Source organism: Notamacropus eugenii, chromosome 1, assembly GCF_028372415.1.
Source record: "Notamacropus eugenii isolate mMacEug1 chromosome 1, mMacEug1.pri_v2, whole genome shotgun sequence".
In the NCBI taxonomy this organism is placed as follows: domain Eukaryota; kingdom Metazoa; phylum Chordata; class Mammalia; order Diprotodontia; family Macropodidae; genus Notamacropus; species Notamacropus eugenii.
The window spans coordinates 587,186,331-587,211,456 of record NC_092872.1 but is presented as its reverse complement, the minus strand read 5'-3'; the positions used below and the strand labels follow the sequence as shown (position 1 = coordinate 587,211,456).

Below are 25,126 nucleotides of genomic sequence, written 5' to 3'. Positions count from 1 at the left end.
TGAGGAAAGAAGGAAAGCAAAAGGTAAAGAAGAATGAGAAAGATATACCCAATTGAATGCAGAATTCCAGAGAAGAGTTAGGAGGAATAAGAAAGTTTTCTTAAATGAGCATTGCAAAGAAATAGAAGAAAACAACAGAATGGGAAAGAGGAGAGATCTCAAGGAAATATTTCATACAAAAATGGGCATAATAAAAGGCAAAAATGGTAGGGACTTAACAGAAGTAGAAGAGATTAAGAAGAAGGGACCAGAAAACACAAAAAGAACTACACAAGAAAGATCTTAATGTCACTGATAACTACAGTGGTGTGGTTACTGATCTAGAACCATACATCCTGGAGAATGATCTCAAATAGGTCTTAGGAAGCCTAGCTAACAATAAAGCTAGTGGAGGTTATGGAATTCCAGCTGAGCTACTAAAAAATCCTAAAACAGGATGCCATTAAAGTACTGCACTCAATACGCCAGCAAATTTGGAAAATTCAGTAGTGGCCACCGAATTGAAAAAGATCAGTTTATGTCCCAACCCTAAAGAAAGACAGTGCCAAGGAATGCTCTCAAATTACTGAAAAAATGTGCTCATTTCCCACACCAACAAGGGTATGGTTAAGATTCTGCAAGCTAAGCTTGAGCAATATGTTAACCCAGAATTACCAGAAGAGCAAGTTGGTTTTTTGAAGAGGCAGAGGAACTAGAGACCAAATTGCCAACATTCACGGGACTATGGAGAAATCAAGGGAGCTCCAGAAAACCATTCACTCCTGCTTCATTGACTACACTTAAAGCCTTTGTGTAGATTCCAAGAAAACGTGGCAAATTCTCAGAGATGGGAGTGCCAGGTTTTCTTACTTGTCTCCTGAGGAACCTCTACATGAGTCAAGAAGTGACAGAACTGAAGAGGGAGCCACAGACTGGTTTAAGATAGGAAAAGGAGCATGCAAGGCTGCATGTTTTGTTTAACTATTTCTTCAGATCTCATCTAAAACAGCACCTTCTGCAGGAAGTCTTCCCTAGCCTCCTTAATGTGGGCGCCTTTCCTCAGTGGGTCATCTCTAAGTCATCCTGCGGGGGTCTTGTTTCTATGTAGCTGTCTGCACATTGTCTCCCTCCTTAGACCCTGAGCTTCACTGTGGCAGGGGCTTGTTACTGTCTGTATGCTTGGTGCCTGGCACAACTTAATAAATGCCAGTTGATTTGAATTTTGATTTTGTTACAGGGGAAATCCTCTGACTCTAAAAGCAGGTCAAAAAGCCACAGGACACACTTCCTCGCATTTTTACTTAGTTGCCTCCTTATGGAAACAGTTTGACTCAGGCGGGTCGAGTGGGGACAGTGGAAATGATTTGGAGCTGCGCATGCCCAATTGATGGTAGGGAGGTGGAGGGCAAAAACCTCAGAAGACTCGACTGCGCATGCCCTGGATGGCGGTGTGCTTTGGCGCTTGCGCAGTTCTGAGAGAAGGCCCTCATTCCCTCCTCCGTTCCCCCCGCCCTAGGGTTTTTCTGAGTGGTGACTTGTTTGGGATCTGAATCTTGGGCCTGCCAGGTGCTTCGTAGCCGCCATAAAGTTTTTAAAAGTCAGTTTGCAAAAGATACGGGGGACTGAGTTGGAGGGGCTGGCCTCGGAGGGCCAGTTAGCGCCGGCCAGGCCAGGCCGCGGGGCCTTGCGGTGAGACAGGGGCCCGAGTGCCCTTTGACGCTGCCCTCCTGGGCCAGAGGTGAGGCGGGGCTCCGCGAGTTCCGAGGGTTCCCCTCGCACTTGATGGGTGTCGTTGGTGCCATGGCTCGGCCGGCGCCTGGACCCAGATGGGGCTAGGGCTTGTGGATGATCCGGGGCTCTCCCCTGCCGGACCCTCTCGTCTCCCCTGACCCTCAGGGCCCTCTCGGCCCGAGGACCCCACTGTGGCCGTAGTTTTTCCTCCCAGTGCCCCCCTCCACCGTAGTTTCATGACTTCCCAGATTAAAAACTCCCCTCTCCCTAGGTGTTAAGAAAACATGACCTAATCTGCCCCCAGGTATAAACAAATAAGCCTAACCACCTCCCAGGAATGCTAGGATTTTTAAAAAGTGTAGTAGTGTCACTGCATAGACTGGAAGTGGCCTCAAAGATAATGCATAGCGCCCCCCACTTTACTTGTAGGGTGACAGGGCTTTCTTTTCTTGGAAGTAATCAGGCTTTGGTGCTGAGAGGTTGTAGGTCAGGCAGGCGGAGAACACTGCGACTTGGCTCAGGTCTGTAGGATCATCAGTTCAGAGCTGGGAGGGCCCTCAGAATCCATTGTAGAGTCATGGAGGTGCATCATAGATCTAGCGTGGATCTTAGTAGTCTTCAAATACAGCCTCCAGTTTTACAGAGGGGGAAGCTGAAACCAATTTAGAGAGGCTATGTGAATTGCTGGGAACCTTCAAAGCAATAAGTGACTGAGGCTTTTGAACTCCAAGTTCTCTACACTATTGGTGTCAAACTCGCACTACATACCTGTGGATTATGGACTTCATATTGATTTAGAAAACCATACATGTTATGTTTATTTTTAAAAAATTCATATACTAACACTTAAAAATCAAATGGGAACATATTTTAACCTAGTTTGGGCAGCACTCCAGAGTGTTGTGGGGGCCATTCTTGGCTTTTCTGACTCTTCTGGGCCACACTAGATAGGGTCTACAAATTCATTTGTTGCAGAGCCAGAGAGACTGCTGGTACAGTGGATAGAGTGCTAGGGCTGGAGACCTGATTTCGTATCCCACTTCTCTAAGTCTCTGTGACCCTGAGTAAGTCACTTTAACTTCTGTTTACTTCAGTTTCTCCAGTTGTAAAGTGGGGATAATAATAGCACTATCTTCTAGGATTGTTGTGAAGATCAGATGAGATAATATTTGTAAAGCAAGCATTATATGGATGTAGCTAGTAACATTATTTAGAGTAGCTAACCCTATACTATCTAGTTATCTACCTAATATAAAGTTAGTTTTAATACAAGACATTGATTTCTGGCCCAGATAACCTGGGGACACTATGTCTGATTAAAGAAGTAGTTATCAGCCTGCCTTTACCAGGCTAAATTCTAAGCCGTGGACTCTAATGTTAGACTGAAGGCCCAACAAAGGACAGGCATCAGACTGTAATAGTAAGTACCTCGACATACATGGGGCCCTGCTGTGCAGGTTATTAGATCTGCATTTCTAAAAGGAAAGCAACTTTTGAGGCGTCAACAATCACTTTAATCAAGCACATGTATCATTCATTTAGTTCAAGGGGAAAAGTCAACACCTGAACTTCAGAGAAAATACAGAAAAATAAAGATCAACAGACAGTACTTCCAAACTGTCTGACTGTAAGAAATACATACATCACAAATTAGCAGATGGATGCAACTACTTGACCATTTACATAGTTACCAGAGAGGGAAGCACCAACATCTGGGTTTTCAAAGCCCTCATAGCAGCTTCCTAGAGTCTCATCTGGCACACAAAGCTTCTTCCAAAAACTAAGCCCCAAAATAAAACCTCACCTCAGAGTCTTTATACACTTTTCAGAACCAGAAGGCATCACAACTCTTGAGAACCAGTCCATCATTAACAAAAGGTGTGGGCCTTCCTACAAATCTTCCCAGGCCCATTAATGGGTGAGGAAGATCTTCTTTAATCACATTATTCAGTCAGAGGTACTTTATATTAAAATAAAAGCAGCAAAAGATCATATTTTGCTTGCCATCACAGCCTCTTCAGAGATGTAGGGCCTAGTAAGAGCAGTGTGATCATTCTAAAACTGTAGAAATGTGAGTTGCCTCTCCTTACATATTCTTGTGTGCTTGCCACATGTACAATCTCTATATGTGCTCAATCTCCTCACCAATGGTGTGTTTTGTGTGTGTAAGTGTGCTAAATGTTTATGAGAGGGAATATTCTATTGTAAATCTTACTATACTTTTTCATTAAATGTCTTTGTTTTGAAATAATGATTGACTAGAGAAAAGTAGACAGGGGGCTCCCGTAGTGTCATTTTGAGGGGATGTCAGACCTTAGATGTCAGATACCCTGAGCCTACAATAGCTATTTTGGAGACCCAGAGAGTGAAGGGGACTATGTATTCATGGGTGCTACATATAGATGAGGAAAGCAAAACCCAGAGAAATTAAGTGATATAGCTAATAATAGTGATAATAGCAACAATAACAATAAGTGCCTTACAAATATTTTATTTGGTCCTTACAACAACTAATAGGTAAGTGCTATTATTAGAGTAGGTAGAAGTTAAGTGATGCTGGCAAAACTAATTTGAAACCTAGATCCTCTGTCTCCAAATTTATTACTCTTTCCATGTCATCTCGTTTGTTGCCTCCTTAGTTCCTAACTTGTGAAACTGAGCATTAGAACAAAATGAACTGAAATTTCCAGAAATGTGGAGATTTTTTTGTTTTAATTAAGTCTTTTTGATTTTTAAAGAAATTACTACTTGTAGGCACCTTAAGGTTCCTCTTACATTTTCTACTCAAGAGAATCATGAGCAGTGATTTCCAAGGTCTTTTTCAGCTCCACATCTATGATGCTGCAGTAGATAGAATGCTGGCCTTGGAGTTAGAAAGACCTGAATACTGCCTCAAATACTTACTAGCTTTGTGACCATGAGCAAATCACTTAACCTCTTTCAGCTTAGTTTCCTGATCTCTCAAATGTGGAAAATATTACTTAGCTATAGGGTGGCTATGAGGATTAAATGTTATTTAACATAAATGCTAGCTATTATTGTCCTATGACCATCCTTTTCTTTCCTTTTCTAAGACAGTCATGTCAAGAGAAGTTGCTAATCTCTGTTCTAGAGGAATTTTGGAAGATGTCTTCTGTTATTATATTGAGTGTTAGCCTATGTACAAGTTAATATCATTATTCAGGAACATTTTGCTAATGTTAAAGGATCTTTTCAATCTTCCCCTACCCTTATGATGCACATGTAATATTTCTTGTAATACATAATACTCTTGCCTTGTAGAAAGCATAATTCTTCCTTTTGGAGAGGTATGCATGCCAACAATGTGTTATCCAAACTCACGGTAAAAAAAAAAAACCCAAAAACTCTCTTTAAACCTGTTAGAGAGCATTGGAAAGGGCATGGAAGGGAGGCAAGCTCCACCTGAGGATCCCACATGATGAACTCATTTATCAGCCCTTTTTAATAGAAATGTCAGTGGGCTTTTCCTCCTTTCAGAGCTGCTTCTGTGGACTGTTGTCATATAATAACACTGCCACATTCTTGCCAGTGTCCCTGTACTTTATGGATATTGTTTCACATAGTAATCAAAATATTGCTGTATATTTGTAGGGTGTTAGGATAGCATGACCTTAGATTGTCCACAGTCTCTTTAATTGCCTAAGTCTTAGAGATCCAGTTATTATTTTATTATTTTATTATTCTATATTATTATATTACAGTATAATAACATAGAATATTATATTATTCTTAGAGATCCAATATGTATTATTTTCTTTTGATATCAGTGCCCCATTCTGGATATTTTAGGACTTCTTGCTTTAGCCCTGTCACTGCCTGTGTTACTCTCCTCCCTTTTACTGTTTTCTACTTTTTGCCTCTAGGAACAACAGTAAGATCATTACCATTGCTTTGGGGAATGGTGTGACAATTGATTATCCTGTGGCTCCACTCACCATTCCTGTGACTCTGAAGATACAAACTCCCTTTCCTGGCCACCATTCACCTATATGTATCACCTCCTCCTGTTAGAATATAGTCTCCTTGAGGGCACAGACTGTGTCACTTTGATGTTTGTATGTTCACTGTTTAGTACAGTGCCAGTCATATAATAGGTATGTAACAAATGATTTGCATTCATTTATACTAAGGTCTGGGGAAGATGCAAAGATAAACAATACCTGGTCACTGATCTCAAGGAGAACACTTTATATTTCTCTGCTCAGTCCATAACATTCCTTACTTCAAAGAATAAGGAATTTTAATGAATAAAAGATGCTATGTTGTTCAACTAAGTCATAATTAATTAAACAGTTCAATTAATAGTTAGAGTTGTTACCATATCCTTTCTTGATGAGCAACTGTTCTTGTTTCTTGAGAAGTGGATCCTCAAAAGAATCTTCTTTTCTTGATTGGGGCCTCTTTTTGGATTCATTCTTTGATAGAAGAGGCTTATATTTTCTTTTGCTTTTCCTGGCCTTCCCTTCTCCCACAGCCATCATAGAAGAAAAAAATAGAAAGCTAGAAGTAACCACATTTCTTATTTTCTCCCTATCTCTATCCCTAGTTCCAACTTTATATCCTCCAATATGTGTTGGGTTTTAATTCCCTTGTTTCTTTTATGTCAAAATCCCCATTTGCTGAAGTCATGCCAGCTAAGCTTGTGAAATATCCAGTTTTGTACATTTTCCTACTCTCATAGATAGATCTGTTCTTCTTGCTAGTGTGCTCTTAGACCTCTTTTCTTTTATAACTTCTGTAAGACTTGTGGCCATATCATTGTCATTAACTCTTTATCTTATCTTGTGTGTAGGGGCTGCTAGAGCTAGATAGAGTCATCCCACATGCCACTCACAATCCAGTATTCTACCCTCTGGGTATAGGAATGACCCAACATAAAGGAGCAGTGATGTATGACCTTAGGATAAAGAAATACAGGTTTAGGCCTAAGAAAAGCTCAGTTCTAGAACTTTCTTTATCATCAACTAGGCATGTGAGCACAGGCAAGTTACTTATCATTTAATCTCTCTGTGAAGTCCAATTTTTTTCAACTTAAAAATGTTAGAGTAGAAAGCACAGTTCTGGGAGTTAGGGAAATTAATTGTGTAACAGTGATAAGTTGTTTTGCCAGGAGTCAGTGTGCAGTAGTAGAAAGAATATAAAATTTGGAGTCAAAAATTGTGGGCACAAATAAAATGAATATTAATAAGCATGAAGGTAATGTTTTAGATTTGGATTCAGAAATTAGCTTCACTAATATAAAATGGGGGAGATGTTGCTGGACTGGTATTCATCTGAAAAGAGATTTGGGCATAATTGTGTACAAACTCATGAACCAGCAGTGTAAAATGGTAGCCAAAAAAATTAATACAATCGTAGGGTTCATTAAGGGGGGCATAGCTTCCAAGAATAAGGCGATAATACCACAGTATTTTGTCATAGTCAGACCATATCTGCAGTATTGTATTCAGTTCTGGACACTACATTTCAGGAAGGACATTGATAAGCTAGTGTGTAAGCAGAGAACAGCCATATGAGCATTGATAGATGGAACTAGGGATATTTCATGAGAGAAGAGGAGATTTAGGAGAAACATGAGAGCTATTTTCAAGTATTTGAAGGATTGCCTGGTTTAGATTGTTCTGCTTAACTCCAGAAGCCAAAAGTGGAAATAATGGGAAGTGGTAGCAATAAAGCAAAATTAGACTTGAAGGAAACCTTTTCCTAATGATTGAAGCTGTCTAATGGTGGAATAGGGAGATTGGGGTGCTTGAAATCTTTGAAACAAAGGTTGACTGATGACCATCTTTAGAGATATTGTAGAGGGGATGGAGAGGTGATGTGGTTTCCTCCAACACTGAGATTCTTCTGTGATCTTGCACTTCTCTTCAGCCACTGACAGGGATGGTCAGATCCTTATTATTATCATCTACAAGTGTTCCATACTCATAATTATGTTATCTCTTTATCTGACTTGAAATTCTAGTTCTTTCATGTCTACCTTCTCATCCTATTCTTCATCCTTATCAAAACTTGAGTCGCTTCATCCTTCCCTGCTTGCCCAGACCATTACCTCCACTCTGGCCTTAATTTCCTCCCTTTGCAATCTTGATTCTGTAGTCAATCAGTTTGACATTACGCTGTCTTTTACTTTTGGGTCCCTTGCCCTATCATCACTTAACTTCCAAATCTCAGGACTTGATTACTCCCACCATTCCCTTTATTTACTCCCACATGTATATGAATGTACATGGAAGAAGTTGACTGGATCCCCCAAAAGTTTGTTATGTAATCTCATCTGGACCTTCACTGCATGCTTATCCTTTTACCCCTCACTGACTGTCCTGTTGCCTCAGCTTCTGTTCCAAACTATCTGTTTTCCTAGGTTAAATATATCAACTCTTCTCCCTTCTTAGTAGAAGATTTTGCCAGCTGTTTCACTGAAAAAATTAAGGCAACCCTTCTCAGATTCTCCCTCGTCCCTCACTCACTATTCCCAGTTGCTTCTGTATCGCTTCTCATTCTATCCTCTTTGCATGAATCTTGGAGGAAGATGTCTTCTTGCAAACACCAGCCCTTTTACTTATGCCCCCACTGTCTCTTCTGGGAGCCTTCCTCTTTGACTATTCCTTCTGTCTTTCTTCCATATTTTCCTTATTCCCTGACTCCTTCCCAGCTACTTACAGACATTCCCAGATTGCCCTCATCCTATAATTTATTTGACCCTGCTATCTTTTAGAGTCCTATATCTCTTTTCCTGTTCATAGCCAAACTCTTAGAGAAAGCTCTCTATGCTCATTATCTCCATTTTTCTTTTTCTCTCACTTCTCAACTCCTTGCGTTTTGGCTTCCAACCTCATCCTCAACTGAAACTACTCTCTCCAGAGTCATCAGTTATCTCTTATTTGCCAACCTTCTTGAACTCTCCACACTATTTGATACAGATGTTCAGTGGTAATCATATAGTGCTTATTGTGTGCCAGCACTGTGCGAAGTGCTTCACAAATATTATCTCATTTGTTACTCACAACAACCCTGGGAGGTAGATGCTATTAATATCCCCATTTTACAGATGAGGAAACTGAGGCAAACTGAGGCAATATGACTTATCCAGGGTCACACAGCTAGTAAGTGTCTAAGGCTGCTTTTGATCTCAAGCCTTCCTAATTCCAGGTCTGATGCTGTATGTACTGAACTATGTAGCTGCCCCTGACTACCCTCTCCTACTAGAAATTTTCTCTTTCTTGTTTTTTTAAATTTTTTTTATTTAGGTTCCTCATGGTTCTCCTACTTATGTGGATATTACTTCGGGTCCTTTTCAGTATCAGAATCCTTGCACTTTGAATGTTGCTATACCCCAGAGCTCTGTCCTGGTTTTTCTTCCTTCTTTAACCATACATGATCTCCTCAGCTCCTGTGGGTTCTGTTATTTTTATGTAAATAAATTCCCAGTTCTATACATCTAGTTCCCTTCTTGTATCACTAGCTTCCTAATGGATGTTTCTAAGTGAATATCTTCTCAGGGATCTTATACTGAACATGTTCAAGACAGAACTCATCTTTACTCCCAAAACCTCCAATCTTCTAAATTCCCTATTCCTATCAAGAATACCACTATCCTTGGAATTACCATTTTATATCCTCAGTCATCCTAGACACGTTATTCTCTTTCAGCCCTCAAACCCATTCCGTTACTGTTGTTTTGTTAAATCTACCATAATAACATCTCTTGCATCCAGTTTGTATTGGATCAAGAGAACATATCATTAATTTTTCAGATATTCAGATATCCCATTCCATTCCATTCACACAGCCACTGTACAGTTTAATCAGCTCCTGCACTAATAATGTTTTTTTATTGCTTTAAAGGAATTGGTGTCAACCACAGCAGAATATAGTTTCAATATATTGTTGTTGTCTTCAAATAATTGTGGCTTTATATTCAAAAGTGAAATTGGATTTTGTTCAGATGATGCCAATATAATCCTGGGAATAAAGGCTGGAGTATCAATCAAGTTTTAAGAAAAATTTCCTAAAATCAGCATTTGACAGTGTTTTAAATCATTGATTGCCATTATTTGACTTCAGTTTTTGAAATAAAACAAGTTAATCATTTAAAAATATTTCTGGATAAAATTTATTACCAATCTAATAAAAATCTAAGAGCTAAAAATTGTACCTAAAGAACTTCATATTGAAATGATTAAAATTGGCAGAGTACTGGGATCAAAATAAGTAGCATGTAGTCCATAAGCTGTGAGTGCTATATGGTTTACATATCCTGTATTACATATATGTATTTTCTTATTCTTCTTTTTCTGGTTTGGCAGAGAAATCACTGAATATTGATTTCTTGTAAGACTGGTTTAATAATTGAAATACCTGAAGAATTTTCATTATTTCCAGTTGCATTGCAATCAAGATCAACTAACATTTAAAAAGTCCCAAAATTAATCAAATGCACTAGAAGAACCTTGGAAAATTTAAAGATTGGTATTGGGGAGCATGACTTTAAAGTTGAAGATTGATTAAGTCAGGTAAGTTTTAGATAAATTTCCTTTAAGAGAAATGATGAATTTAATGCTCTTCCTAGGAATATGTTACTAGAAAATGTAATTCAACACATAAACTTAATTTAACATCTTTTATCAGAGAGAAACAATGATAAAGCATTTTTGATTATTTTGATTTATTAGAATTAATTACTTGACATTTTGATGAACTAACTTCAGCATGTATAACTGATGAAAAACATGAAATTGATTTGAATGATTTTAGGAATTTTGTAGGTAACAATGTAGAATCAAGCAGTCTTCCAGTCTGTGCAACTATATAAAAAGCTAGGAAGATAGCACTATTACATTCAGTAGTGCTAAAATTGCAAGAGGTTTCAGTTTAATGAATATGATTTGTACAGGGGTGAGAAATAGTTTAACAGTTGATCACATGTTAAATTTAATGACATTAAGTATATTGGGAAAGGGCAGATTGTGGTGTTACTATTACGGATGAATTGCAACCACAGGTTGGAATATGGGCACATGAGTTTGGCAAAAATCAACAAAAATATTCTGTGAGAATCTGTTAGCTATATGGAATTTACAACAAAGAGTATTGTATATCCTATTACAGGGCAGCTAGGTGACACAGTGGAAAGAAGGCTGGGCCAGAAGTCAGAAATACTTATATTCCTGAGGTCAAATCTGGTCTAAGATACTTAGTAGCTGTATGACCCTGGACAAGTCAATTAGCCCTGTTTGTCTCAGTTTCCTCATCTGTAAAATAAGCTGGAGAAGAAAATGGCAAAACCACTCCAATATCTTTGCCAAAATAACCCCCAAATGAACTCATGAAGGCACCTGAAAATGTCTCAACAATAGCGTATGTTATTATTTGTAAATTGTGTATTACATATCCTTTGATTAATACTTATAATAAATTCATGCATATATATATATATATATATATATATATATATATATATATATATATATGTGCAAGCTTTCCCCTTTCCCCACAGAACTAGTTGTTAAACATTTTCCAATAAAATTACTGCTGCTTAAACATCTATCCCCTTCTCTTGATTCATATGGCTACTATTGTACTTTAGGTTCCCATTACCTCATGACTATTTGAGTTCTCTTTTAACTGGTCTCCATGACTTAATTCCCTGATTCAGGAGCCTCCCTTCCTCAAACGATCCTTCATACATCATTGAAAATAATTTTTAATAAAAATATAATTTTACAATAAGTATATTTTACTATATATTATATACTATATATAGTTTTATAAATTGTAACCTTTAAAAAGATCTTTATTTTATGAACTTGAGAAACATCAGTAAACATGAAAATTTCTAGATAGCAAGAACAGAAAAATAGGATTGCATATGAACTCAAAAATTTTCATTATAAATGGCTTGTTTTTTTAAAAAAATATGTAACAAACAACACAGTTCCAAAGCTATTCTGTTTGTTTCTTCCTTATATTCTCTTCTGTGTCACTGACACTCTTCTTTCTTTTTTGGTATCATTATCACTAGTCTCTTTCTTCCCCTTATCTCTCACTGCCCTCCTTCAACTCCTTGCGACACTCACAATCAGGCAAAATGTATCTACGTATTGGCCATGTCTGAAAAGTGAATGTTTTATTCTTACTAGCTGTGTGACCTTGGGTAAGTCCCCTCACTTCTCTTTACCTCAGTTTCTTCATCTGTAAAACAAGGATAATAATAGCACTTACCTCACAAGGTTGTTGTGAGAACCAAGTGAGATAATATTCTTTTATTAAAATATATAATTTATTTATTTTTCAGTTCTCAACATTCACTTCCACAAAAATTTGAATTCAAAATTTTTCCCCCATCTCTCCCCACCCCCCAAGTCAGGACAGCATGCATCCCATCCACTCCTTCCTTTAGTCTGTCCTCCCTTCTATTACCCACCCTTCTTCCATCCCCCTTCCCCTCTATTTTCCTGTAGGGCAAAATAGATTTCTGTACTCCATTGTCTGTATATCTTAATTTACATTTGCATGCTAAAACAATTTTTAACATTCATTCTTAAAGTTTTGAGTTCCATATTCTCTCCCTCCCTCCCCATGCACCCTCATTGTGAAAACAAGCAATTCAATATAGGTCATACATATGTAAAAAACAAAGCACTTCCATAATATTTATATTGTAAAAGACTAACCACAATTCCCTCTGTCCTATTCTGTCCTTCATTTATTCCATTTTCTCCTGTCCTCCCACAGTAGTGTTTGCTTCTGATTATCCCTTTCCCCAATTTGTTATCCCTTCTATTATCTTCCCTCTCCTATCTCCTTCCCCCTTGCCTTCCTGCAGGGTAAAATAGATTTCCATATCCGGTGGAGTGTGTGTTATTCACTCCTTAAGCCAAATCTCATGAGAGTAAGGCGCAATTATTTCCTTTCATTCCTCCCCCCCCATTCCCTTCCATTGTAAAAAGCTCTTTCTTCCCTCTTGTATGTGAGATGATTTGCTACATTCTACCTTTCCCTTTCTCTTACTCCTAGTACAGCAAATTTTATTTTTTTAGGTATTCTCCATATTCAACTCACCCTGTGCCCTCTGTCTGTATGTGTGTGTCTATATACGTTATACTCATATATATATAGATACCTACACATAAATAATATACACATACACACTCATATACACTTACATATATATGTATGTATGTGTATGTATATATATATACACACACACACACACACATATATATATATATATATATATATATATGTATATATTCCCTCTAACTACCCAAATGCTGAAAAAGGTCTCATGAGTTACATGGAATGTAAACAGTTCAACTTTATTGAGTTCCTTAAGGCTTTTCTTTCCTGTTTACCTTTTCATGTTTCTCTTGATTCTTGTACTTGAAAGTCAAATTTTCTATTTAGCTCTGGTCTTTTCAACAAGAATGCTTGGAAGTCCTCTATTTCATTGAAGTTCCATTTTTCCCCCTACCCAGTTCTACCCAGTTTTGCTGAGTAGGAGATTCTTGGTTTTAATCCTATCTTCTTTGACCTCTGGAATATCATATTCCAAGCCCTTTGATCCCTTAGTGTAGAAGCTGCTAAAATACTACGTTATCCTGATTGTATTTCCACAATACTTGAATTATTTATTTCTGGCTGCTTGTAATATTTTCTTCTTGACCTGGGAACTCTGGAATTTAGCTGCAATATTCCTAGGAATTTTCCTTTTTGCATCTCTTTCAGGAGGTGACAGTGAATTCTTTCCATTTCTATTTTACCCTTTAGTTCTAGAATATCAGGGCAATTTTCCTTGATCATTTCTTGGAAGATGATGTATAGGCCCTTTTTTTGATCATGGTTTTCAGTTAGACCAATAATTTTTAAATTATCTCTCCTGGATCTATTTTCCAGGTTTGTTGTTTTTATAGTGAGATGTTTCATATTGTCTTCTATTATTTTCATTCTTTTGGTTTTGTTTTATAATTTCTTGGTTTCTCATAAAGTCATGAACTCCATTCTAATTTTAAAAAGAACTACTCTCTTCAGTGAGCTTTTGAATTCTCCTTTTCCATTTGGCCAATTCTGCTTTTCAAAGCATTCTTCCTCATTGGCTTTTTGGATCTTGTTTGCAATTTGTCTGTTTTTAAAGGTATTTTCTTCAGCATTTTTTTGGGTCTCCTTTAGCAAGCTGTTGACTTGCTTTTCATTATTTTCTTGCATCACTCTCATTTGCCTTCCCAGTTTTTCCTCCACCTCTCTTACTTGATTTTCAAAATCCTTTTTGAGCTCTTCCATGTCCTGAGACCATTGCATATTTCTTTTGGAGGTTTTGATGTCTTCATCTGATGGTATGCTTTGTTCTTCCTCATCAGAAAGGATGGAAGAAAATACCTGTTCACCAAGAAAGTAACCTTCTATAGTCTTATTTTTTCCCCTTTTTTTGGGCATTTTCCCAGCCAGTTGCTTGACTTTTTAGTCTTTTGTCAAGTGGAGGGTATATATTCTAGGAACCTGTAAGTTCTCAGTTCTTCCAAGGTGGCACAGTCAAAGGAGAGGAGTTTGCTCCTCTCCTGGCCTGTGCTCTGGTCTGTGAGCAACCACAGGCATTGTTTTCTGTCCTGGAACTGCAAGTAGAATTCCCTTTCCACAGCCACCCCCAGCTGCACCATGCAGGCTAGTGCTCCTGATCACCCCAGGACCACCAGTCAGGGCTAGGATACAGATCAGCTGCTCGATTCCCCCAGGGTCTTTATGTAGAGGGCTCCAAAAGTGGACGCTGCTGCAGAAATAGTTGCTGTCACCCTGGGGCCAGGGCTGAGGCTAGGGCCTGACTGTGCTTCCTTCTCACCCAGGTAAAGAGCTTTTTAACTGAACTTTGAAGCTGTTTTTGGTGTTTGTGGGTTGAGAAATCTGGGAACCACAGCTAGTGCCCATGATTCTATGCCCTGAAGCCTGCTCCAGTCCTGTCTGTGCCACATGGCCTAGGCTGGGCTGCGTCTGCTCTGAATCCAGTGTAATACACCCTTCCTGTTGACCTACCCAGCAAAACTGAGTATAATACTTCAGGGGAAAAAATGGTCATTCAATGAAATAGAGGACTTTCAAGCATTCTTGATGAAAAGACCAGTGCTGAAAAGAAAATTTGACTCTCAAACACAAGAATCAGGAGAAGCATGAAAAGGTAAACAGGAAAGAGAAATCACAAGGGACCTACTAAAATTGAACAGTTTACGTTCCTACATTGAAAGATAATATTTGTAACTCTTGAAACTTTTCTCAGTATCTGGGTGGTTGGAGGGATTATACACACACACACACACACACACACACACGTTGGAGGGATTATACACACACACACACACACACACATATGGAGAGAGAGAGAGAGAGAGAGAGAGAGAGAGAGAGAGAGAGAGAGAGAGAGAGAGAGAGAGAGAGAGAGGAGACAGAGGGCACAGGGTGAGTTGAATAGGAAGGGAACATATCTTAAAAAAATTGAATTAAGGGATGAGAGAGGAATATATTTGCAGGAGAAAGGGAGAAATGGAATGGGGCAAATTATCTCTCATAAAAGAGGCAAGAAAAAGCTTTTTCAATGGAGGGGAAAAGGGGGAGGTGAGAGGGAAAAAGTGAAGCTTAGTCTCATCACATTTGGCTCAAGGAAGGAATAACATGCACACTCAATTTGGTATGAAAACCTATCTTACGCTACGGGAAGGTAGGGGAGAAGGGTATAAGCAGGGCTGGGGTGGGGATGGTGGAAGGGAGGGCAAATGGGAGGAGGGAGCAATTAGAAGTAAACCCTCTTGGGGAGGGACAGGGTCAAAAGAGAGAACAGAAGAAACGGGGGCAGGACAGGATGGAGGGAAATATAGTTAGTCTTTCACAACATGACTATTATGGAAGTCATTTGCAAAACTACACATATATAGCCTCTATGAATTGCTTGCCTTCTCAGTGGGGATGAATGGAAAGGGAGGAAGGAAGAGAAGCTGGAACTCAAAGTTTTAGGAACAAATGTTGAGAATTGTTTTTACATGTAACTGGGAAATAAGAAATACAGGTAATGGGGTATAGAAATTTGTCTGGCCCTATCGGACAAGAGAAAAGATGAGAATAAGGGAAGGGAGGGGTGTTAGAAGGGAGGGCAGATTGGTAGAAAGGGTAGTCAGAATGCAAGGCATTTTCAGGTGGGGGAGGGGAGAGATGGGGAGAAAATTTGGAACTCAAAATTTTGTGGAAATGATTGTTGAAAACTTAAATTTAAAAATGTGCATTTCTATTATTATGAGTAATTTGTAGCATTTTTACGTAGTTTTTTATGGTTTTTTTTTTGAGAACTACTTGTTTACATCTTTGGGACTATTCTTTTATTTGTAAGTGCCTTATGTTTTTATATATGAGAAGTCTTTTGATATAAATAAATGTTTTACAAGTTATCCATTTCACTTCTAATTTTAACTGCATTAATTTTATTCAAAACCTTTTTAATTTTATGTAAATAACATTAACAATTTTGTCCCTTATAATTCTCTCTATCCAATGTTTGATCAAGATGTCTTCCCTTATCCATAACTGTAAAAGGTATATTGCTCCTCTAATTTCTTAGGTCCTGTTTCCATTTGGAACTTATCTGGATACACACACACGCATACACACACACACACACACACACGCACACATACGCACATATGCACACACACATACAGAGACAGACAAGTAGACAGACCCAGACCCAGACACAGACATTTGGTTTAAACCTAGTTTGTTCTCAGACTGCTTTCTATTACTCCCTATTTCTTTTTGAATAGTGAGTCCTTCCCTGTCCCAGTAGTTATAATCCTTCAGTTTATCAAACACTGTGCTTCTGTATCTTGTGTACCTAATATGTTACACTTAAAAATTTTTTTTTAGTCATTTTAAAGATATTCTACTTTGTTGTATAGTCTGAGTACCACTGTTCCTTCTTCCTTTTTATTTTACTTTTTCCATTTTTACCTTTGGTATTTAAAACTCTTCATAACTTGGCTCCAATCTACCTTTCCATTCCTATTATATATTATTCCTGTTCACTCACTCTGTGGTCTAGGCAAACTGTCCTTATTGCTATGCCCTCTGACAGTCTATCATTTTTCTCTGTGCCTTTGCACGGACACCTCCCTCCATGCCTAAAATTAATTCTCTTTTCACTTCTGCCGTATACAGTCCCTGGCTTCGTTCAAAGCCCAACCTGGCTGCCACCTTCTACAGGGCATTTAGTCTGATCCCCCTGCCAGTGCCTTCTTTTCTGGGAAATTACTTTGCATATATTTTGCATTTAATTTTCAGTGTACTTGATTTTTCTCCAAATAGAATGTAAGTTCCTTGTGAGCTAGGATTGTCTCGTTTTTGCTTTGGTGTCCTCAGTGCTTAGTAGTAGTGCTTAGAACATAGAAGACATTTAATGCTTGTTGAATTGAATCAAATTGAATATGTTAGAAGATATTAACAACTCGTGTTTATATAGCACTTTCCTATTTTCAAAGCATTTTTCTTACAATAACTTTATTAGGTAGTATTACAAATATTATTTGCCCCATTTCACAGATGAATAAGATGAGACTGAATAAGTTGGAGTGACTTGTTTATGGCTATGTAGCTTATAAATATCAGAATTGAGACTCAAACCGAGATCTTCTGACTCCAGTCTCAGTCTTCTTTCTAGTATATCATTTGGTGGTATGAATTAGGTCCCTGTGTTCCCAGTAGGATCAAAGACTTAAGTATTAGGGATTTTGGAGAGGATCTTTATTGAATGTAGACACTAAAATGATTTTAAAAATACAATTACATGCAAAAATAATTTTTAACATTTAAAATTTTTTTTTCAGTTCCAAATTCTATTACTCCCCTCTTCCTTCCCTTCTTCCCCCTTCCTGAGCACTCTGATATAGGTTATACAGTTAATCATTTTGTCAAAGAAAACGAGCCAAAAAAAAGAGAGAAAGAAAAGAAAGTGAAAAATAGTATGCTTTAGTCTATATTTAGATGATATCATTTCTTTCACTGGAGGCAGATAGTATTTTTCATCATCAGCCCTTTGAGATTGTCTTGGATCATTGTACTACTGGATATCGGCAAGATATTTACAATTGTTCATCATACAGTATTGCTGTTACTGTATGCAATGTTGTCCTGGTTCTGCTCACTTTATTTTGCACCAGTTTATGTAAGTGTTTCCAGGTTTTTCTGAAATCATCCTGCTTGTCATTTCTTATGGCAAAATAATATTCCATTACAACCATATACCACAGCTTGTTAAGCCATTCCCCAATTGATGGGCATCCCCTCCATTTCTAATTTTTAGCCATCACAGAAAAAGCTGCTGTAAACATTTTTGTATAAGTTAAGTCCTTCCTTCCCCTTTTTTGGATCTCTTTGGGATACAAACTTAGTGTGATTGTAGCATCAAAGGGTATGCACAGTTTTATAGCCCTTTGGACATAGTTCCACATTGCTCTCTAGAATGGTTAGATCAGTTTACAGTTCCACCAGCATTGCATGACAGTGTCCCAGTTTTCCCATACTTCATTCAACATTTATCATTTTTTCTGTCATATTAGCCACTCTGAAAAATGTGAGGTGGTACCTCAGAGTTGTTTTAATTTGTGTTTCTCTAATCAATAGTGATATAGCGCATTTTTTCATATGACCATAGAGAGCTTTGATTCCTTCATCTGAAAACTGCCTGTTCATATCCTTGTGCCATTTATCAACTGGGGAATGACCTGTATAATTATAAATTTGATTCAGTTCTCTATATATTTGAGAAATGAGGCCTTTATCAGATATACTTTCTGTAAAAATTTGCCCCAGTTTTCTCTTTTCCTTTTAATTTTGATTGCACTGGTTATTACTTTTTCATTTTTTCATTTTTATTTTTTTCTTACATACAGCATATTAATATTCCATTACAATTGTGCTACATTTTGTTTAACAATTTGTATAGCATACCATAATTTGTTTAACCATCCATAAATCAATGGCCATCTACTTTGTTTCCAATTCTTTGCTATAACAAATTACAGCTAAATATTTTTGTGTCCTAAGCTTTTCTTTTCATCTATTTATTATTTATTTATTTTTAGATTACAGCATTCATTTCCACAAAATTTTGAGTACCAATTTTTCTTTTTTTTAAAATTTATTTAACTTTTAACATTCATTTTCACAAAATTTTGGGTTCCAAATTTTCTCCCCATTTGTCCCCTCCCCCCACCCCAAAACACCGAGCATTCTGATTGCCCCTATCACCAATCTGCCCTCTGTTCTATCATCCCTCCCTTCCCTTATCCCCATCTTCTCTTTTGTCCTGTAGGGCCAGATAATTTTCTATACCCCTTTACCTGTATTTCTTATTTCCTAGTGGCAAGAACAGTTTGAGTTCCAACTTGTCTTTCTCCCACCCTCCCCACCCCTTCCCTTTGGAAGGCAAGCAATTCAATATAGGCCAAATCTGTGTAGTTTTGCAAATGACTTCCATAATAGTTGTGTTGTATAAGACTAACTATATTTCCCTCCATCCTATCTTGCCCCCCATTGCTTCTATTCTCTTTTTATCCTGTCCCTCCCCAAGAGTGTTGACTTCAGATTGCTCCCTCCTCCCATTGCCCTCCCTTCCATCATCCCCCCCACCCTGCTTATCCCCTTCTCCCCCACTTTCCTGTATTGTAAGATAGGTTTTCATACCAAAATGAGTGTGTATTTTATTCCTTCCTTGAGTCAAGTGTGATGAGAGTAAACTTCATGTTTTTCTCTCACCTCCCCTCTTTTTCCCTCCACTAAAAAGTCTTTTGCTTGCCTCTTTTATGAGAGATAATTTGCCCCATTCCATTTCTCCCTTTCTCCTCCCAGTATATTTCTCTCTCACCGCTTAATTTCATTTTTTTTGAAGATATGATCCCATCCTATTCCATTCACTCTGTGCTCTCTGTCTGTGTGTGCGCGTGCTTGCGCACCTGTGTGTGTATGTAATCCCACCAACTACCCAGATACCGAAAAGTTTCAAGAGTTACAAATATTGTGTTTCCATGTAGGAATGTAAACAGTTCAACTTTAGTAAAGTCCCTTATGACTTCTCTTTGCTGTTTACCTTTTCATGCGTCTCTTCATTCTTGTGTTTGAAAGTCAAATTTTCTTTTCAGCTCTGGTCTTTTCATCAAGAATGCTTGAAAGTCCTCTATTTCATTGAAAGACCAATTTTTCCCCTGAAGTATTATACTCAGTTTTGCTGGGTAGGTGATTCTTGGTTTTAGTCCTAGTTCCTTTGACTTCTGGAACATCATATTCCACACCCTTTGGTCCCTTAATGTAGAAGATGCTAGATCTTGTGCTATCCTGATTATATTTCCACAATACTCAAATTGTTTCTTTCTAGGTGCTTGCAATATTTTCTCCTTAACCTGGTAACTCTGGAATTTGCCTACAATGTTCCTAGGAGTTTCTCTTTTTTGGATCTCTTTCAGGAGGTGATTGGTGGATTCTTTCAATATTTCTTTTGCCCCCTGGTTCTAGAATATCAGGGCAGTTTTCCTTGATAATTTCATGAAAGATGATGTCTAGGCTCTTTTTTTCGCTTTCAGGTAGACCCACAATTTTTAAATTGTCTCTCCTGGATCTGTTTTCCAGGTCAGTTGTTTTTCCAATGAGATATTTCACATTATCTTCCATTTTTTCATTCTTTTGGTTTTGTTTTGTGATTTCTTGGTTTCTCATAAAGTCATTAGCCTCCATATGTTCCATTCTAATTTTGAAAGAACTATTTTCTTCAGTGAGCTTTTGAACCTCCTTTTCCATTGGGCTAATCCTGATTTTTATAGCCTTCTTCTCCTCTTTGGCTTTTTGGACCTCTTTTTGCAGTTGAGTTAGCATATTTTTAAAGGTGTTATTTTCTTCAGCATTTTTTTGCATCTCCTTTAGCAAGCTATTGACTTGTTTTTCAAGCTCTTCTGTGGCCTGAGCCCATTGCATATTCATTTTGAAGGTACTCAGTGCAGAAACTTTGACTTCTTCTCCCTGTATGCATTGTTGTTCTTCATCCAAAAGGATTGAAGGAAATACCTGTTCACCAGGAAAGTAACCTTTTATAGTCTTATTTTTTTTTTCCGTTTTTTGGGCATTTTCCCAGTCATTTACTTGAATTCTGAATCCTTTGTCAAGAGGAGGGTCCTAGTGCTCCTCCTCTCTGCAGGACAGTGCTCTGGGCTGAGATTCAGACCAGCTGCTCAATTCTCCAAGGCGCTTCAGGTGGGGACAGGGCCGCCACTCAGAGCTGAGCTTTAGATCAGCTGCTCAATTCCCCCAGGAGCTTTAGGGGAAGGGCAGGGCTGCCACTCAGGGCTGAGGTTCAGATCAGCTGCTCAATTCCCCCAGGGGCTTTAGGCTAAGTTCTTCACAGTTGGAAGCTGCAGCTGCAGCCACTACTTTTGCTGCAGCTGCTCCTGCTGCCTGGGTCTATTCTCCCCTGTTATCTAGTTGGGAAAGCCCTCTCACTGACCTTTGAAGCTTTCTTTGGCTCTTGTGGGTTGAGAGATCTGAGACCCTCCCTGCTGGGGATTCTGCCCTGGACGCCTGTTTCAGTCCTGTTCTTCCCAGTGCTGTGAGGCTAGGGCTGGGCTCAGTTCTGCTCAGTGTCCTGTGGGATAGACCTTTCCTGTCAGCCTTCCAGGTTACCTTTGGCTAGAAATCTCTTTCACTCTGCCGTTCTGTGGCTTCTACTGCTCTAGAATTTTTTGGGAGTCATTTTTTACAGGTACTTTATAGGCTGTAGGGGAATAGCTAGAGTATGTGCATCTTTCTACTCTGCCATCTTGGCTCTGCCCTTGATTTCACTGGTTATTTAAGCAAAACCCTTTTAATGTAATCAAAATTATCCATTTTATATTTCATGATGCTGTTTATCTCTTATTTGGTCATCATGTTTTCCTTTATCCATAGATCTGAAATGTAAACTATTCCATGCTTCCCTAATTTCCTTATAGTATCACCCTTCATATCTCAATTGTCTATCCATTTTGACCGTACCCTGGTATGTGGTATGAGATATTGATCTATACTTAGTTTTTGCCTTACTGTTTTCGAGTTTTCCCAGCAGTTTTTGTCAAAGAGTGAGTTTTTGTCCCAAAAGCTTGGATCTTTAGGCTTATCAAAGCCAAATTACTATTACCATTTGCTACAATGTGTTGTGTACCTAATTTATTCTATTGATTCACCACTCTTAACTCATTTCTTAACTGGTACTGGATTGTTTTGATGATTACCACTTTATAATACTCTTTGAGATCTCATATGGCTAGGCCACCTCCTTTACATTTTTCTTCATCAATTCCCTTGATATTCTTGAACTTTTGTTCTTCCAGATGAATTCTATTGTTATTTTTTCTAGCTCTATAAAATGATTATTTGGTGGTTTGATTGATGTAACACTGAATAAGTCGATTAATTGATGTAGATTTGTCATTTTTATTATGTTGTCTTGGACTTCCCATGAGCAATTAATATTTTTCCAGTTGTTTAGTTCTAACCTGATTTGTATGAAAGGTGTTTTGTAATTGTGTTCGTATATTCCCTGGGTTTGTCTGGACAGGTAGACTCCAAAGTAGTTGATATTTGTCTACAGTTATGTTAAATGGAATTTGGTTTTCTATATCTTGCTGCTGGACTTTGTTGGAAATATTTAGAAATGTTAATGATTTATGTGAATTTATTTTATATACTGTAACTCTGTTGAAGTTGTTAATTATTTCAAGTAGTTTTTTAGTTTATTCCCTAAGATTCTGTAAGTATACCATCATATCATCTGCAAAGTGTGATAGTTTTGTTTCCTTATTGCCTCTTTTATTTCTTTCAATTTCTTTTTCTCTCTTTTTGCTAAAGCTAACATTTTTAGTTGGTTGGTTGGATGGTTGTTGTCCTTCATCTTCAAAGAGGACCAAAATGACATGACAATTGTAAGTAAAATTTTGGTGTGTCCGACAGTGGCTGATCAGACCAATATGAGCTTGGAATTCTCTACCACTGGTTGGGCACAGATAGTCCGTATGAATATTTGGGATGGATATCCTAAATTTGCATATCCTGTGTTTACTTTGTGCTGTCTCAGTTCTGCTTTGCTCAAAGAGCACAACATCTTTTCTTCTGTTGACATGACATGCTGAGCAGTCCTGTGCCAGTGTCTCCCATGTTGCACAGTCAAATCCAGAGTTCTTGAGAGAGACCTTGAGAGTGTCCTTGTATCGTTTCTTCTGGTCACCATATGATCACCTGCCTCATACTAGTTCTCCATAAAATAGTGTTTTTGGCAAGCGTACATTTTGCATTTTCATAACGTGGCCAGCCCATCAGCGTTGTACTCTCTGAAGCACAGTTTGAATACTTGGCAGTTCAGCTCAAGCAAGGACTGCAGTGTCTGGTACGTTATCCTCCCAGGTGATCATCAGAATCTTCTTAAGACAGTTCAAATGGAAGCGATTCAGTTTCCTGGCATGGCGCTGGTAGACTGTCCATGTTTCACAAGCATATAACAATGAGGTCAGCACCACGGCTCTGTAGATCTTCACTTTGGTAGTCAGTCTAATACCTCTTCTCTCCCAAATCTTTCTTCGGAACCTCCCCAAAACTGAACTAGCTCTGGCAATGTGTGTGTCAGCCTCATTGTCAACGTGTACATCCCTAGAAAGTACACTACCAAGGTAAGTGAACTTATCCACAGCATTCAAAACATCTCCATTTGTTGTAAAATATTTTTAGTACAAAGTTGAATAATAGTGGAGATAATGGTCATCTTTGCTTCACTTTTGATTGTATTGAGAAGGCTTCTAGCATATTCCCATTAGATATAATGCTTGCTGATGGTTTTAGATAAATTCTATTGATCATTTTAAGGAAAGCTCCATCCCTTTGTATTGGTGTTTTAATTTTGTCAAAGACTATATCTGTTGAGGTAATCATATGATTTCCATTGGTCTTGTTATTGATATGTGAGTTATTCTGATAGTTTTCCTAATATTGATCAAGCCCTACATTTCTGGTATAAATAACATCTGGTCATAGTATATGATCCTTATGACATATTATTGTAATTTCTTTGCTATTATTTTATTTAAATTTTTTCATCAATATTCATTAGGGAAATTTGTCTATAGTTTTCTTTTTTTTCCATTTTTACTCTTTCTGGTTTAGGTAGCAGCACCATTTATTTATTTATTTGGGTCATAAAAGGAATTTGGTAGGACTCCTTTACCTATTTTTCCAAAAAGTTTACATAGTATCAAGATGAATTGTTCTTTAAATATTTGGAAGAATTCACTTGTGTATTCATCTTGCCCTGGGGATTTTTTGTCTTAGGACATTCATTGATCACTTGTTCAATTTCTTTTTCTGAGATAGAGTTATTTAAATGTTCTATTACTTCTGTTAATCTGGAAAATTTATATTTTTGTAAATATTTATTTTTCTTAGATTGTCAGAAATATTGGATGTAATTGGACAAAATAACTCTTAATAATTGCTTTCCTTTTTGTTGGTGGTGAATTCAGCACTTTTGTTTTTGATACTGGTAATTTGGCTTTCTCCTTTCCATTTTTAAAAATCAAATTAACCAAATTATCTATTTTATTAGTTTTATTCCATATTACTTTTATTAATCTCTCCTGTGATTTTCAGGATTTCTAGTTGGTGTGTTTAATGAAGGATTTTAAATTTGTTCCATTTTTTTTTTTTGGTGTATACTCAGTTCTTTAATCTTGTATTGCATTTTTAAAAATATGTTTAGCAGTATAAATTTTAAGTACTACTTTGGCTTCATTCCTTAAGTTTGAGTCTGTTTAATTTGTTGTCATTCTCTTTAGCTAAATTATTGATTGTTTCTCTTATTTATGCTGTGATCCACTTATTCTTTATGATGAGATTATTTAGTTTCCAATTAATTTTTAATCTTTCTTTCCATGGCCCTTTATTACATATAATTTTTATTGCATTATGAACTAAAATGGATGCATTTAATTGCTCTACTTTTCTACATTTGGTTGTGACATTTTAATGTCCTAATACATGGTCAGTTTTTGTCATGTACCTGTGAGGAAAAGGTATATCACTTTCCATTCCCATTCAGTTTTATCGAAACATCTATCATATCTAAATTTTTAAAAATTCTATTCACCTTTTTAACTTCTTTCTTGTTTACTTTGTGATTAGATTTATCTGTTTCTGAGAGGAGAAAATTGAGGTCTCCCACTAGCATAGATTTATTGTCTATTTCTTCCCATAACTTATTTAACTTCTCTAAAAATTTAGATGCTATTCTATTTTATGCATATATATTTAGTATTGATGTTACTTTGTCTGTAGTACCCTTTTAAAAAAGCAGGAT

The 25,126-nt window shown here is 37.5% G+C and overlaps 1 long non-coding RNA gene across 3 annotated transcripts in view; it reads left to right on the top strand.

Annotated features, from left to right (window-relative positions):
• The first annotated feature begins 1,429 nt into the window (after positions 1–1,429).
• Positions 1,430–25,126, top strand: part of LOC140520515 (uncharacterized) — a 98,098-nt gene continuing 74,401 nt past the window's right edge. Inside the window, exons 1-3 of one of the 3 annotated variants that reach the window (XR_011972542.1) lie at positions 1,430–1,717; positions 5,595–5,825; positions 10,041–10,247. This is a non-coding gene — a long non-coding RNA (uncharacterized lncRNA). The remainder of the gene's footprint in view (positions 1,718–5,594; positions 5,826–10,040; positions 10,248–25,126) is intronic. The other 2 variants (XR_011972541.1, XR_011972543.1) reach the window with 2 other exon arrangements.